Source organism: Pantherophis guttatus, chromosome 3 (assembly GCF_059756535.1).
Source record: "Pantherophis guttatus breed Tessera chromosome 3, ASM5975653v1, whole genome shotgun sequence".
Lineage (NCBI taxonomy): Eukaryota > Metazoa > Chordata > Lepidosauria > Squamata > Colubridae > Pantherophis > Pantherophis guttatus.
The window spans coordinates 47950228-47968276 of record NC_142065.1 but is presented as its reverse complement, the minus strand read 5'-3'; the positions used below and the strand labels follow the sequence as shown (position 1 = coordinate 47968276).

The 18049-nt window shown below is 40.6% G+C and overlaps 1 long non-coding RNA gene across 1 annotated transcript in view; it reads left to right on the top strand.

The window, feature by feature from the left end:
* The first annotated feature begins 13399 nt into the window (after positions 1 to 13399).
* The window catches only part of LOC117663919 (uncharacterized), a 120169-nt gene continuing 115519 nt past the window's right edge, over positions 13400 to 18049 (top strand). Inside the window, exon 1 of the long non-coding RNA XR_015733050.1 lies at positions 13400 to 13549. This is a non-coding gene — a long non-coding RNA (uncharacterized LOC117663919). The remainder of the gene's footprint in view (positions 13550 to 18049) is intronic.

Below are 18049 nucleotides of genomic sequence, written 5' to 3'. Positions count from 1 at the left end.
AAACTGGAACACAGGACAGAGGATGAATAGTTGGAAACAATGAAAGATGTTTCCTAAAGACCAGGTCCTCTACCTTAGTTCCTAAAAGGAAGTGGAGTCATATATCTTTTGAATTATTTGACACTCTAGGAAGGTTTCTCAATATTTGCAAGGTGACTCTATAACTTATCAACATTTTAATTAAAAATGGTAATTGGTAGAACATTTTGCTCAGAGTCCAGGAGTCACATTGTTTTTGAACAAAATTCTCACAAAAGAAAACTTACCCTTTAAAAACCAAATTGCTATCTATTATCTGTCACAGGCAGGGAATGCTGCCAGGTACAACAATAAAACCCATTTAAAGGATCCCAGGGTGTAATAAGTAGTTTAATGGAAATGCATCTTCTGCAGTCTAGGATTTGAAGATTGATAATTTTATCTCAACGATATGCCTAAATAGATGATATTATCAGGTAAAGCCAAACAAATAATGGTTTTCTTCAGGAAAATAAGCAACAGTTGCATGCATACGTCTTCCTTTCATCACACTCTCCTCTTGCTTCTCATCACAAAGAGATAAAAAACACTTTCAACTTTCAGCTGAAATTCATGGGATTGCAGCGTGACTTGTGCTACCCATGCATATCTATGAACATTTCACCCATGATACCTACCAAGTGGCCTCTTCCATCTGATAATGATGATGATGATATGGGAAAACAGGAATATAAGATGCTTCTAAGCAAAACTGAAACCCAGAAGCATAATCTTTATTTTTTAAAAATGAATCCGGATTCTACAGTAACCCTACATACAGAAGGTAGCCTTCTGCTACCAATAGCCTCTCACCGACCAGTACGCTCCCATAGAGAGCGGCTCCTCAGGGTGCCATCGGCCAAACAGTGTCGACTGGCGGCCCCCAGGGGGAGAGCCTTCTCTGTGAGGGCACCTACCATCTGGAATGAGCTCCCCCCAGAGATACGGAGGATCCCAGACCTGCGCACGTTTCATCATGCTCTCAAAACTTTTTTATTTCAGCAGGTTGGCCTGGCCTAACTCTCCTCTTTTAAATTTTTAATTCGTGATTTTATAAATTGGGTGTTTTAATCTGTGTTTCGGCCAAAATATTTAATAATTCTAAGGGATTTTTAATATTTGTATTATCTGTATTTTATCTTGGCTGTTCACCGCCCTGAGTCCTTCGGGAGTAGGGCGGTATAGAAATTTGATAGATAAATAAATAAATAAATAAATAAATAAATAAATAAATAAATAAATAATAAATAAATAAATAAATAAATAAATAAATAAATAAATAAATAAATAAATAAATAAATATTATTTAAAAGTGTACCCCTCCAAAAAAAAAACCTCAAAAACATACAAGGATGATCAAGAATATCTGGGAGCTAGAGGAGCTAGTGGGAACCTCAAACAATTGCCTTTCAGTAAATATTTTTGGCCTTGCCAATCATGGCAAGCATTTTTATGGGCACCCAGTTAAGAATATTGAAAAAGAATGATGTTACAAACGGTACTGCTGTGGTGGTAAAAAAAAAAAATTGGTTGCTTTTAAGAAAAGCCAGATGCAGAGAAATGGAAGAATGACCCTTTGAACTTTAAAAGTGCATAGACAGACAATTCCACTGAGCAAGCAAATGATCAAAGAAAAACGGCTCTGCTGAGTTGTGATTGCATTGGTCCTGGGTATTTAAAAAAATTGGCTCTTCTTAAACTACTCCCACAGTTTAAGGTATTTGCCTCATGTCTGTACCAACAGCATTAACGGAGCAAAAGTGAGAGGGTGGAAGGAAAAAGCAGAAATAGAAGAACCAGAATATTATTTTGAGATGAGGTCATGGCCAGATAGGTAACGGATTTATTGGACAGCATATTATAGACCACGAGTCTGCTCTATAACCAGCCAGCCAGACTGCTACCTATGTCTGAAAATGACAGTCCATGCAACTGCTTCTACTGTTTTGTCCTGCCAAGTGGAGAAAGGAATATTCAGAAGCACAAAGTTGGCTTGGAGCTGGTGTCCCTTTAAGGAGCTCACCCTGGGCTTCAGAGGATGTAATGCTTAATTCTTTGCCCATGGCTCCAGCTCAAGGCACCAAACCCTTGTAAAATCCATAAAAATGAATCTGAAACTGCATACAAACTTAAGCATACATGTATCAAAAAAGAAGGCAGGGGAGTTAGAAAGTTTGGCAGCCCAATTGAGCGCATGGAAGGCCTTTATTTAAGGCTGGAGGCTTATTGTAGACATTCTGGGCCATTCCAGCCTTTCTCACTGGGACTAACTTCCAGATTCAGCTGTTTCCAATGATACCCAGTGACCCTTTCCAGTTATTCAGCAGTGCCAAAGTCATTCTTCCACTGCTAAGATCTCACCAGATACTGCAGACAATGCAGAGGAACTCTCCCCAATACATTGTGAAGCACAGCTTGTCTTTTTATGGTATATATCTATGGAACGTCAACAGATTATATTTTAGAAAAATACTGCTGTGACACATGGAAGCAGCTCCAGTGCAGGGCAGAACTTGCTAAAGATCTTTTTTTTTTTTTTAAAGAGGAAACCTCTGGAGCATTTTCATGAATTCTATCAGATGCAGGATATGGGGAGTTCCTGTGTACAGTCTCTCTGCAAGATAAAACAGAATAGATGGAAGTCAGGAAAGGCTAGATGAGGAGAAAGGCTGTCAAGAACAACATAACTGCACTTACTCTGCTTGAGTGATTGCTAGGGGAATTTTTTCCCCCCAGGATGACCCTTGCCATCTGCTGGCAATCACAGCATAGGAAAATGGGGCTGGAAAACCTATGATTAATGATAGAGTATTCCAGAGAGACTATATTAGCTCCTTGCTCTGGAGAATGGAAACATCTGCAGCCATGCCAACAACTAGTTCTCTCATTGCAGCATTTACTCCTGAAGGGCACAGGAGCAAATTGATGCACTATATACAAAAAGTTACATGTAAATGCCCACTTCTCCAAAAACAGAGAAGTTTTACCAAGAGCCTTGGTGGCGTAGCAGACTAAAGTGCTGTTAAGTAACACCAGCTGCCTGCAATTACTGCAAGTTCAAATCTCACCAGGCTCAAGGTTGACTCAGCCTTCCATCCTTTTGAGATAGGTAAAATGAGGACCCGGATTGTGGGGGCAATAAGCTGACTTTGTATAAAAAGAACACTGCTTAGGGGGGGGCTGAAAGCCCTACTAAGCAGATATATACAAAAGTATGAAGGCTATTGCTTAACGCATTGTAAGCTGCCCTGAGTCTCCGGAGAAGGGCGGCATATAAATTGAACAAATAAATAAATAAATAAATAAATAAATAAATAAATAAATAAATAAATAAATAAATAAATAAATAAATAGGCAGCAGACGTATTCTCAATGACTGTGGCAAGGAAATAGCTATTACTTTAAAATGGTTTGGATTATATCTGTTTAAGGTGTGCTAAGCCTCATTCTGAAAGAAGGAAACAAAGAGAAGAAGTAGGGAAATAAACATATACTGTATCCTCTTCTGACATCATTCAAGCATAAGAGTTCATTTAGAACAAGGAAGGAACAGAGGCTCAAACGTGCATACTGTCTCTTCAACCCAAACTGTCTCTTCACACCTGAAGCCCACTCTACCCAGATGTGCATGGAAGGGCTGCAGGTTTTCAGTGGTGACACACAGCTTTGTGACTGCAGCAACCCCTGAAGATGTCCACATGTCTCTTCTGCCTTTCTTTTAGTTCAAGTAGCATCCGTGAGCCCTTCAATATGCTGTCTTTGGTCACAACAGTTCTGTAAAATAGGTTAAATTAAGTCAGAGTGACAGGTTCTTCAAGGTCAGCTGAGTGTTTCATGCTATTTTTATTCATTTTGGGGTGTGTGTTTTTGTTGATACTTCTCTTTTTTACCTTCTCCCAGGGCTGTCTCCCATTGCATGAGTTCAGTGATTTATGCTTTGATCCATAGGCACCCAGACTAATCTTTGACTTCGATAACATTTTACTTTGACATTAATCCTTGGCGATGTGTACTGTTTTTCTTACCTACCCACATGGTCTTTATTAAAAGAACACATTAAGTTTTACATAGTATTAATCAGCTCAACAGCATGTGGTGGAAAATTGCCTGGTGTCCCAAAGGGAATCAGAGGTGGTAAACCTATAGGTCAGATTAGACCCCCACCAAGCTGAATCATAGCCTTTTTATTGCTTCTGGCAGGAGTGGCAATGGTTTGAAATTAAAGCAGAAGCTGATTCATTAGAGCCCCACCTACTACTAGATATCAACCCACTTCCAAGAAGGTTTTATTTTTCCTTTGTTCTAGGAGCCTGGACTAACACCAAACTTTCCAGATTAATATACAGGTTACATCTCCCTGGAAAGGGAGTTTTAGTTATATGCTTTGACTGTTAGCCTCCTTAAATGCTATTCTGGATGCCAAATCTTAGACCATGTTGCTGTTCCAACATGGCAGCCCTTCAGTAATGATGGATTAAGTTCTCCCTGACAAAAGGCTATGTGAATGTGGCAGAAAAAGTACAAACGTGCCTGACATAATGGCAACTCTGTTACAGGTATCTTGGAGGATTGTCTAGATCAGTGGTGAAATTCAAAATTTTTCCCTACTGGTTCTGTGGCGTGGCTTGGTGGGCATGGCAGGGGAAGGATATTGCAAAATCTCCATTCCCACCCCACTCTGGGACCAGCCAGAGTTGGTATTTGCCGGTTCTCCGAACTACTCAAAATGTCCGCTACCAGTTCTCCAGAACCTGTTAGAACCTGCTGGATTTCACCCCGGTCTAGATCTGTTTCAGTCTGGGTTCCAATCTGGTTATTGAATGGAATCAGTTAACTAACCACAACAGCCAAACTTCTGTGAGGTCCTTCCCTAAACCCATTTCCACTTAACCATGACACAAAGATACTCTGGTGACTTTTTTTTCCTGTTCCTGTTTTTCAGCTGAAGAGGTTGTAGAAAAAAAAATGCCTTTAAAAGCCTCTGGCGATCCCAGCTGAGTTGCCTGATCGTCAGAGGCTTCTAAAAGCATTTTTTTCTGCAACCTCTTAAAGTTGTAGAAAAAATGCTTTTAAAAGTTTAAAAAAAAAGTTGGCCATGCCCACCTAGTCACATTACCGCCCCCACCAAGCTATGCCACAAAATAAGCCACGCCCACAGAACCGGTAGTAAAAAAATTTAGAACCCATCCCTGGTTTTCCCCCTTGGTCCTTCTGGACTAGCCCTAAGAAGGCAACCTGAATTTGTCTTTAGCTGTTCCAATTTAAAGTAGTCTTGGCACAGGAATGATCTACAATGCTTCATTCTTCATCTTGGTGATGATGCAGTCAGGACACACCTCTCCTAAGCTCCTATTGGCCAATTAAAGTGATTAACATTATTCAAAATGTAATGTCAGTTACTTTTCAAAAGTCTGGTAGATCCATCCGTTAAAAAAAAGGAGTGGACCGTACTGATTTATTTAAACTGAGAAAGAAATATATTTCTAGTTCTATCACAAATGAATACACCAAAGTTTTTCTATTAGTTCTGCTAGAGATTTTCCATGACAGTGCTTTCTACTGCTTCTATTACTTTGAAGGGGGGCAATGTCTTTTCATCTACACCACGGGTGTCAAACTCACATCGTCACAGCGGTGTCACATGACATGACTTCCCTCCCCCTTTGCTAAACCAGGTGTGGATGTGGCCAACATGTGATGCATCCGGCCTGCAGGCCATGAGTTTGACACCTCTGATCTAGACTAACAATGCTTCACATGTTCCATTAAATATTTCTGAATGCTGCTGATTTGTGGCCATTTGCTGCCAGCATTCCTCTTCCCTTGCACCACTTACCAAACTGGGATATTTGGTAGGTAGGCTGGACAAGATCTTTGTCAATTTCCCTTCTAGCCCAAATGACAGGAAGTCTGATAATTAAACACTGTTACAAAATAGTCCAAGTGCTAGATTGGATGGGTGGAGGATGCACTGGGATGAAGCAGGAAGATGTTCTCTCATTGTGCTGTACATGTATCTTTTGTTTTATCCCATATCCCTCCTGTTCCCCTGATCTGTTAACTAGGCAATTTTTGGACAAAGATCTACTGGATTTCCAGAAGATCTGCATTTAGAAATAGCCCAAGTAACAGGTTTCCAGCATAGAATCCCCCTGCTCTGGTGATTTGTCATTTGCACAGAGCATTTGTTTCAGGCACCTGACAAACTCACCCAAGGCCACTGCATCATAGTTTAAGGACAGTGTGTTTTCCACTATCTGCATATATTGGGTGTGAGGGGAAAATGAAGCCAGGGGAACCTATCAATTGCTGCTTTAAATTATCTCATAATAAAGTTGCGTGGACAGAACCAGTTCCAAGGCTCATTAATGAGGAAAATTATTGCTCAGTTGTCAGGACGGTGCAAATTGTGCTGGTATATTTTTTCTGCAGACTCAACGACCAGAGGAATGCCCATTAACATGACCATGAGAAAGAGGCCTTGCTGTGAGAGGCCTTAAGGAATCATCTTATCTGCAGTGCTGTTTAATATTTATGAGTAGCTACCAGGCCCAAGACAACAGAGAATATTACAGACAGGACTGTGGCAGCAAATACAGAAGTAATCTTTTTTTTCTCTTGAATGCAGCTGATTCCTTGAGAAAGCACAGTCTTCATTAATGCCACATGCTTAGAAAACAAATAATGAGCAAGAGGGCAGGAGCAGAAGATCAGAAAAGCTAAATCAATGAACAAACATGATGGTATGTTTTTTTCCTCGTATTACTACATATTTTCCCATCTTCCCACCTCTGTAAGTTTGTCACTGTTTATCTACTTAAACCCCAACACATTTGAAATGTTATCTATTTGTTAATTTCAGAGACTCTTATACCCTACAGTTTTTTGGTTGTTGGCTGCAGAACTGCCTCATTCAATTCCTGTAAATCCTAGCAAAAAAATATGTTTTTTTGCAATTGTGAAGTTTCTACTCCATATTTTGCTTTTTCCCAGTCAGATCCTTGTGGCCCGCCAGCTGCCTGCACGGATTGTTGCTGACCCTGATGAGGAGGAGGCTGGTGCGGTGTCGCGCCAGCAGCCTGTGCAGCCAGCGCTCGAGTCAGACAGCGAGGAGGCTGAAGAAGATGTGGTGCCAGAGGCAGGGATTCAACCAGGGCCTTCAGAACCTCCAGAGGCTCCTTTAAGTGAAGAGGATGAAGTGGAGGAGCCTCTTCTCAATGCATGGGCATGCAGAGCTGCCAAAAGGCAGGAGTGGTTATTCAGGAGGAGTACTCTCCTCGAGAGTAAGGCTTGGGGCTAATTGGCCACTCCCTTAACCTAATTAAGTTTGCACACAGCTTGTAAAAAGCTGCAGGAAACAACATTCGTTCGTTCGCTGATCATTGAGTTTGGATTTTCTCTGCAAACAGTGCTTCTGGGCTTTCTGCCAACTCTACTAAGACTCTATCTTATCTGTGGAATTTTTGGCAGGTTGTTAAGAACGTTTTATTAACAGCCTGCATTTGCAAAAGACTGTGTTTTGAAGTAAACTGAGTTTTGTTCGGAGTTTGTGTGTGCTGCGTTCTTTGGGATCCGTAGCTGGGGCAGAACACTATATTAGGCTTTTGTTTTCCATTGTAGGAGCTACATCAGCCTTATGATAGCTGTGAAACAACCTGATTTCAGTCTCTTTTCCTTGGTTTCGGTGCCACTAGTTTAGCATTAGCTATTCATCATTCTGTATTGCCCACAAAAGCTCTGTCACTATGATGGGTGGTTTGGCTAAAAGGGAGAAATTCTGCATTGCAAAGATCTCAAATGAGAGAAGTGCCTCTCTGTTTGGTCTGTGTATATAACAAATGCATTTTTCACCCATAGAAATTAATGGCACCCACCTATTTATAGGAGAGAAAATAATGGATTCACATAGTGAATGTGATATTACAAATCACCAGTGAAATCATCTTTGATGACTAAGAACACTTAGCTCTCCCTTCTTCTGATTCTTCCAATTTCGGTTCATGGTTAGGTAGAATGCACATTGTCTTTTAAGACACAATTTCATAAGAAAAGTGTTTCATCTAGACCTATAGGTATCTTCTGCTCTGTTAACAATATATCCCACATTCACAGGGTATTTCCATACACAGCCTTTGCTGTAGTTGAGAATAAGTTCTGGACCTGCTTAATCTCACAATGTGGCAAAGAACAAAATCAGTGTATAACCATGTGTGATGTTTCAGGAATGTTGTTCCTGAAATGTTGTTTTGTCTCTAATCCTGTAGAATTTATTAGCAGGAATTCCCCATTGGCAGGAACTTTGCTTCAGTCTGCCTCCTGGTTCACAGCACTGTTCTTTCTATTTCAAGATTAGCAGAAATGGCAACTGGGGAAGCCTCAGTTTCAAATTGTTTCTAAGAAATCAGGAAATAGTGCAAGGAAGTAGTGACAGACAGTTTGGAAGTGCCCGCACATATATTCTGATTTCAGAACTGCTTACGCTGATCCCATTCAAGCCTGTTTATGTGACTTGATGACACTGCCAGGACGGAAATACAAAGAGCACAAGAGAAGGCAACGATCACATACATATACCTAATTCAAAGTAAAATCTACCCAGTCAGCCTACTAAATGAATTATAGCAGGGGTGGGTTCTAAATTTTGTTACTACTGGTTCTGTGGGCGTGGCTTATTTTGTGGATGTGGCTTGATGGTCATGTGACAATTCTTTAGGATTTAGCAGAAGTACTGGTCTACCAGGCTTTTAACAATACAGAGCTGTATTGGTCTACTCATTTATTTTTGCAGGCACTGGTCTACCCATTTATTTTTGCAGGCACCGGTCTACTCATTTGTTTTCTTTTAACACTGATCAGCTGTAGGGCGGCCCTTTGAAGCCGTGCGGCAAGAATTTAAACAGTTTTTTTCCCTTTAGCCGATCAGCTGGGACTCAAGAGGCAGCAATAGATTGGCGGTGGGGCCAAATAAAAGGTAAGAATAATGCAGGGGGGGCGGGGGGACAGAACAGGTTCGGTGACATCATATTGTCATGGCTACCGGCTTGGCGGAACCGGGCAGAACCGGGAGGAACCCACCCCTGAATTATAGGTTGTCCTCACCTTTCGCAACCTTCCCAGCAGGCTTTCCAGCATGCAAAGTCAATGTGGGAATTTGAATTCACTTCATGACCATGTGAGTCACTTAACAGTTACAGTGTTTTACTTAACAACTGTGGGAAAAAGGTAAAACCAGGCACCACCTTGCTTAGTAATGGAAATTCTGGTTCCAGTTATGGCCCTAAGTAGAGAACTACAGGCGGTCTTCGACCTATGACAACAATTAAGCCCAAAATTTCTGTTGTTAAGTGAGACATTTGTTAAGTGAGTTTTGCTCCATTTTACAATCTTTATTGCCACAGTTGTTAAGTGAATCACTGCGATTGATAAGTTAGTAACACGGTTGTTAAGTGAATCTGGCTCCCCCATTAATTTTGCTTGTCAAAAGGTTGCAAAAGGGGATCACATGACCTTGGGACACAGCAATGGTCATAAGTATGAACCACTTGCCAAGCATCTGAATTTTGATCACTTGATCATGGGGATGCTACAAAAGTTGTAAGTGTGAAAAATGGTCATAAGTCACTTTTTTCAGTGCTGTTGTAACTTTGAATGGTCACTAAATGAACTGTTGCAAGTTGAGGACTACCTGTATTTAATATCTTATTCAATAAGATATGCTTGTGTTTCAGCACATGTTCTTTGCAAAGAGGAAGACCGGAAAGGGATCATCTGAATCTCCTGTCTTTGAGGCTGTCCTTGGATGTTGTTGCAAGGAGGGGAAAGCACTGCTTTAACAGCTTTGTACATCATCTAAGGCAGGGGTGAAATGCTCCCGGTTCGGACTGGATCACCAAATCCGGTAGCGATGGCGAGGGTGGTTCGGAGAACCGGTAGCAAAAATCCCTGCACCCCACCCCACCCACACTATGCCCAGCTGAGCCACATGATCATCAGAGGCTTTTTAAAAAAACTTTTAAACGCATTTTTTCTACAACCTCTTCCAACGAAAAAATGCTTTTAAAAGTAAAAAAAAAAAGCCTCTGATGATCGCATGGCTCAGCTGGGATTGTCAGAGGCTTTTCAAAGCATTTTTTTCTGTAACCTCTTGGCCGAAGAGGTGGTTAAAAAAAATGCTTTGAAAAGTCTCTGACGATCCCAACTGAGTTGCCTGATGGCAGAGAGATATTTTTTAAAAAGCCTCTCTGACGATCCCAGCTGAGTTGCCTGATGGCAGAGAGGAATTTTTTAAAAAGCCTCTCTAACGATCCCAGCTGAGTTGCCTGATCTGCAGAGGCTTTTCAAAGCATTAGAAAAAATGCTTTGAAAAGTTTAAAAAAAAAAAGTTGGCCACACCCACCCAGTCACATTACCCACCATCACCAAGCCTCACCCACAGAACTGATTTTACATTACAGTGAATTTTACATTTCACTCTTGATCTAAGGCCAACATAAACTGGCCTTACTCATGGTCTGAAGACAAGCTGAAGACAACATCGTGATAACAGCAGAGAAAAAGCATTTTGTAGGCAAAAATTTATGCCACGGTTAAATTTGAGTGGGCTTGGAAAAATGGTGGTCCTAGCAGGTAATATAAGGAAGAAGCAGGTGTTTTAGGCTGCAATTATATTACTCATTTATCTGTAACCTCCACTGAATGTAATAGATTAGTTATTGTTGAGTAGGTTTGCTATGCTGCTATATAGAAGCTGTTTATACTGTTTCCTTGTACTGTGCGAATTAATTCACTAAATTGATATGATGAAAATCAGTAAATCATCACAACTTATTTAATTGCCCTATTCTGGGCAAACTGATAAAATGGGAAGGGAGGGCAGGCAGAATGTATTTGTCTGCTGCTATTTGTCTAAGGACTCCAATATAAGTCCTGCTTCTGAGTCATATCTGTTTTAAATTATGCATTTGAATTATCTCATATAAGCAGCTTGTGTGAGTAGCATAGGACAAATGCAATCATTCTGAAGCGCAGAAACCGAGAAACGACTATCTAGAAGCCATGCAAGGAACCCACAGTGTATCTGTTAGGTCAGTTAAAATGCAGCTACGCTTCTTGATTTCAGCTGAAAGGATTAATTCAATGTATGCATTCATTGAAATATGTCAGACCTTCCCCCATGGCTTCTATCAAACTTGCCAACATGGAAATAGAACAATTTTTTTGAAGTTTTAAAATTCATGCAAAACCCCCTCTAAATACCCAAGTGACAATGTCTCACAATGCTTCTATCAGATGCTGGATTGTTTACTTAGCAAACCTTCAAAGGACAGGACCTTTGAAAGCTGTTGAACAACTATTTCATTACGCCACCTGTTTTTACAAGTCACAAGTGAGACACAGCGAGATGTCATCAAGACAAGAGGCCTTCTATATCAAAACCTTAAGACGATTATGAGTTGTGATGTGACTAGGGATACCTCACATAAGGCCTGGGCTCTAGTTTGGAACCAGCTGAGCTACAGCAATGTTCGCGTGCCCACCAGTGGGGGGTTCCTCCCGGTTCGGCCCGGTTCTCCCGAGCCGGTAGCGGTTACATTATGATGTCACCGAACCGGTTCTGCCCCCCCGCCCCCCTGCATTATTCTTACTTTTTATTTGGCCCCACCCCCAATCTTTTGCTGCCCCCCCACCCCCTGCCCCCTGCGCCCCCCCACCCCCCGCGTTATTCTTACCTTTTATTTGGCCCCACCCCCAATCTATCACTGCCTCCTGAGTCCCAGCTGATGGCTAGAGGGAAAAAAACTGTTTAAACTCTTGCTGCGGGGCTTCAAAAAGGCCACCCTACAGCTGATCAGTGTTAAAAGAAAACAAATGAGTAGACCAGTGCCTGCAAAAATAAATGGGTAGATCGGTACAACTCTGTAAGCAGTTAAAAGCCTGGTAGACCAGTACCTCTGCTAAATCCTAAAGAATTGTCACATGACCATCAAGCCACACCCACAAAATAAGCCACACCCACAGAACCGGTAGTAAAAAAATTTAGAACCCACCCCTGGTGTCCACTGATGTGCTCCGTGTGCCACCTGTGGCACCCGTGCCATAGGTTCGCCATCACGGTCCTAGATCCTAGATTTCAGATGTCCAAACAGGTCATTCAATAAAAAAGTGCTGAATAGTTTTCTATTATCTTTTCACAAGAATTGCTTGTCAATTTATTTTCATTTGAATAAACAAATGCAGCAAATGCTAAAGGAGTGGAGAAGGACATTGACTTAACAACCACAATTGGGACTATACTTTATGTTGCTAAGCAAGGCATTTATTGAGTCACACTCAATTTTATGATCTTTCTTGTCACAATTGTTAAATCACTGGAGTTGTTGAGTGAATCAAGCAGTCATCAAACAAACCCAGTTTCCCACATTTATTTTGCTTACCAGAAGTTGATTGGGAACCTCAGAAACGGCAGTTACATGACCTGAGATCAGAGGTGGGTTTCAACAGGTTCTGAGTAGTTCTAGAGAACTGGTAGCAGAAATTTTGAGTAGTTTGGAGAACCGGTAGTAAAAATTCTGACTGGCCTCACCCCCATCTATTCTCTGCCTCCCAAATCCCAGCTGATTAGGAGGAAATGGGGATTTTGCAGTAACCTTCCCCTGGATTGGGGAGGGAATGGAGATTTTACAGTATCCTTCTCCTGCCATGCCCACCAAGCCATACCACGCCCACCAAGTCACATCCACAGAACCAATAGTAAAAAAAAAATTGAAACCCACCACTGCCTGAGATACTGCAATTATCCTAAATTCAAACTGGTTGCCAAGTGCCCAAATTTTGATCATGTGACCATGGGGATGCTGCAACTGTTGTGAGTGCGAGCAGAGATCATAAGACACTTTTTTCAGGGCAGAAAAATCTGTACATAATTTGTTTTATTTCTCTTTTCATGGAATGGAAATATGGAAATTTTTGTCTCACCAGATTCCATGACAACTCAGTTTGTGGCTATGAAGAAGATCACAGATTGATTTCAAGCTGCTTTTAAAGGATTGGCACTGCTAATATGGAAATGCTTAGATCAACAGTAAGGACATAAAACACCTTTCACCCTTTTCACTTAAATGGAATAGTCTATAACCAAAATTGCCTTCCTCCTTGCCGGAAGATACGTTTTCCTAGATAGCTGAATCTAGGAAATTCTCTTCAACCCTCAGTTAATTTAGACAGTGTTTGGAAATGGAGGCACTGCATTCTGTAAAAGTGAAATTGAGCCAATGCCCTTCACTTGTTATCTGAGACGAAGCTGCAGATTTGCATAATGACATTGAGGAAGTTCAGAATTATTGGGGCATTTTACATTCTGTGTAAGTTGGTTCCTGGGGCAGAAGCATCTGTCTTGGAGAAGGTGAGTGCTGTCACTGGAATGCAGACACACTATGAAGAAGAAAGAGAGTGAGAGGGAGGGGGATATGTAAACTCAAGGTGGAAAGAAAAGGCAACTGAAGAGCAGAAGAGACAAGGAAACATTTCTAAGGTACTTTACAAACAATGTCTATTTAGAGGTGCTGTTTCTTTTGTTGGATGGAAAAAAACATATTTGTTTTTCTGCATGAAAAGAGATGCAGGGGCGTTTCCTTGTTTGCTTATTAGGTGGAGAGAGAAGTATTCATGGCACTTCAAGATGTCTCTCCTCATCCTTCTCAAGAGCAGCTAGCACAGAGGAGTTGGATGTAGCTCAGTGGTGAAACATGACTCGATTGCTGCAAAAGGTCTTTGGGTCAAGCTGTAGTTAAACGGGGGACTGGCAGGAGGTGATGGAAAATAGGTTTCTCTTGAGCATCTGGAGAGTTGCTGCTACTGAGCATGGCATTATTGGCCAATATTGGTGTTTTTCAAATTTAGCTATGTTAATAGTGGCTAGGGGATTCTGGGAGTTGGTCCAGACATCTTAAAATTGCCAAGTTTCGAAAACACTGGACCGGAGGTAGCTTCCTGGAGTGTTAAAAAGGAAAAGAAATACAATTCCTTCCATAGCTGTGCATTTTCAAAATTGTTTTCACCAATGTATTTATAGATACAGTAATCAGAAAAAGAGCAAAAGTTGAGTGTGCCCAGTTAATTTGATAGGTGCTTTTGTAGTGCTTTCATAACTTTAGGAAGTACAACCTAACCCTTTGTGGCCCTGACCAATAGTTTTTAAAAAATTGCCTTTGTTTTCTGATTAAAAATAGACCTCACCTCTCTAGTTTCTGATATTACAATGCACAACTTCCTTTTGCCACTTTTGGTTTCCTGTAAATAATTCTTCGGGCTGTTTGTTTTTTTTTCTTGCTTGAAAGCAGACCATGCACAAGAATAGCATTTTAGATGGACAACATTTTGGTTTGCAGAATCACAACTAATGCTATTGTAATACTAAGAAGAAAGGTTGCTCCTGCTTCCCCCAAAATATAAATTCTTGGTTGTGTTGTCATTCAGAGCTGATCCCCATTAGTAACAATGGCAGAAAGTAAAGTTAATGTGTTTGTGTTTTGCCTTGATGAATCACTTTTCCTCTGGAAGGAGTATTAACAGAATAACAGAGTTGGAAGGTACCTTGAAGGTCTTCTAGTCTAACCCTCTGCTCAGGCAGGAAACCCTATACCATTTCAGACCAATGGTTATCCAACCTCTTCTTATAAACCTCCAGTGTTGGGGCACTCTCAACTTCTGGAGGCAAGTCCTCCCACTGATTAATTTTTCTAACTGTCAGGAAATTTCTCCTTAGTTCTAGGTTGGTTATCTCCTTGATTAATTTCCAATAGTTTTCTCTGCCTTGTTGAAAATTGAGGAAAGGCAGACCTGCTTTGACAAGGAATTTAGCTTCCGTGTTATCCAGCAAGGTGATGTGACAGCCTGCTCTTTGACTTTGAGGTGCCATTTCAATTTGCAAGTTTCCAAGTGACATATCACCTTGAAGATTTGCAGGATCATTTAGTTTGAAGGATAAATTATTAAAACATTTATTTAGCGGTTTTTAAATATATATATATATGATTTTTTTCAGATATGATAAAATTTTGAAATTTGAAAAATCTCGGGCCATAAGATTCCATCCAAAATATCTCGAGGATCCTTGGATGGCAGTAGCTCTATGCTACCATCTAGTGGTCCTTGAGATGTCTTTCAAACCCCAATCCTCATAGCCTTAAAAAGAAGTGAAGTGAGGAGACTGGTCCATTCATTAGATTGAGCCAGACTGCTATTGTAGGTAGCCACTTCTGGAGAGAACAAAGGAAGCAGGTGTTAAAAGACAGCCATCTTGTACTCCTTAAGCTACATGTTATACTCAGATTTGGAAAAAAAAAAACTAAATACAGTGGAATTATGCTTTCCTTTCCTGGATGGATTGCCCCTAGAAAACTTCTTTCTTTGTAGACAAAAAACGAATTGCAACTCAACGGGGTGGTGAGTATTCAAAAACATAAAAGGAGGTTCCACAAATTCATCTCACTGCTGTCTTGCAAAATTCAAAGCAAGTACAGTAGGCTAAGAAAGGACAACATACACTCTATTTAAAAGCAGAGGAATGTTAGACTTACAGTTAGGATTTTGCACTAAGGGCTGTTGGCCTTTTTGCATATCCTTTTTGCATGTAGGTAGAAACATGTTTAAATCAAAGGCATCATAGACCCTTCCACATTTGTAGCCTTTGAATACAGCTTGGAAAGGCTTGTTAGCTTGTTGTTGTTGTTTTTTTAAGAGAGGCAGTCAAGACACTGAAAAAGGCCACTGTCCATACAAAGCATTACCTGATTTGCATGCAGACAAAGGCCTCTGAATGATATGCACATTTACTCTGGCAGCTGGGATTCTGCCTTCTGAGAGGAAGGGGAAATGCAGTGACCTTTAAAGGTCCACATTTATTTTCATTTTTAAAGTATGTTTGAAGGACAGGGAGAGAGAAAACTGCAACAGTCTGGATGAACAGCACATCAAGGATTTTTAATTCCAAATCAACAGTTGAAGCAATAAATGACCTGCTGCCCAGTGTGGCATCTTAAATTACACAAATAAAAAATAAAGAAACCTGAAGTACCCAGGAGTGGACCTTTGTGTAGGACCATCAGCTGTGTTCAGTTTAATGTCCAAAATAATGCCAAATGTTGGCATTCTTTAATTCTAAATGTTGTGTTGAACTTTAGACTGTGGCTTTCGAGTACTCATAAAAATCAGTGTAAATTCTGTATGCCAGAAGTCTATTCAGCGCTCAGAGAAGTACCAGCTTATGCCATCTTCAGGGAGATGAATTCTAAAGTCTGGTACTAAAAACATTTTGCATAAACTATACTAAACTATAAACTATATACTAGCTCCAAGAAGGGCCTACATCAGTGGTGGGTTTCAAATGTTTTTACTACCGGTTCTGTGGGTGTGGCTTGGTGGGCGTGGCATGGGCTTGGTGGGTGTGGCATGATGGGCGTGGCAGGGGAAGGATACTGTAAAATCTCCATTCCCACCCCACTTCAGGAGAAGGATACTGTAAAATCTCCATTCCCTCCCCAATCCAGGGGAAAGTTACTGCAAAATCCCCATTTCCTTCCGATCATCTGGGACTTGGGAGGCAGAGAATAGAATTTTTACTACCAGTTCTCCGAACTACTCAAAATGTCCACTACTGGTTCTCTAAAACTGGTCAGAACCTGCTGAAACCCACCTCTGAACTATACCCTGCAATTGAGTGCTGGCTGTCTCTTACAATCACTGGGAGTAAGCATAGAAAAATCACCTGGAAAAGTATGATATAAATTATAACAGATTTTTCCAGAGCCATAAAGGGACTGGATGCTAAAAGAATTGAAGCACATAAATATTAGTGTTCTGGAGTTGAATTCTTTATATATCCACTACCTGCTTTTCAAGACTGTACCATCCACTAAATAAATAGGTTAGAATCGCTTTGAATATGGAAGTAAGTTACAGTGAAAAGTGATGAATCACAGGATACATGCTTTTGATCTCATACTTTGAAAACACTATAGAGTAAAATAAGCAGAAACTAGCTAACTATTTGTCAGATGTAAATGCCTTATTCTCCAATGTGTAAATAGTGTACAGACAGGGTATCAGGGGTTAACTTATTCTTCACTTCTTAATGTATTCATAATTCACCACTCCCACATATAGCTCCACCCATTGTATATATAAGGAGCTACCTACACCATTTCCCTTGCTTCTATCTGTGAATATTCAGTGAATATAGAATGCCTAATGTAAATAAAAGAATATATAGTTAAATCTTTAACTCTTGTTGATCTTATTGAGTCTGATCCTGAAAATATTGCAACAAACTGGTAGCAGAGGATGGTTAATTGACTCAATAAAAAAGCTTTAAAATGTCTAAGAAAGATAGGCCCAACACCAGGGCCTACAGCAAAGAAATGGAAACGGAACAAGAAATAATCAACGAATCCACGAATGCAATTTCGAGAGAATCCGAAGAATACACCACTGAAGACGAAGAAATAATTGATGACCAGGAGGAAATCGAAATAGAAAATAACGAACTCAGGTCAGAGATATTAAAACTATTAAAAAGCCAGAAGAATGATGAAAGCCTCATCGCGAACCTCCAAGATATGCTAAAGAACAGCGGAGCAGCGAGAGAGAAAAACATCACCAATGAAAAACCCAAAGATCCAAAAATAGTGAGTAATATGACTGCGGAGAAAATCATTACAAAGAAGAAAAACGATGATCCCGCGCAAAAATTTGAATGGCAGCCATCTTGGTTTCAACCGGCCTCCAAGATGAACGAAGCAGAGCCAATCAGCAAGCTCAATTCAAAATTTCTGGCGCGAAAAATATTATCGGACAACGAAAACGAAAAGGAAGATTCAAACACCTCAGAAGAATCAGAACCAGAAAGCGAGGAAGATCCAACAAAACACCAAATAAAATCAGCGATGAAAACGCTCTGCTGCATTTGGGCCAAAACTGAAAATTACTAAAAAGACACCAAAAAAGCGAACGAGCAAGCCAATGCCTCAAGACC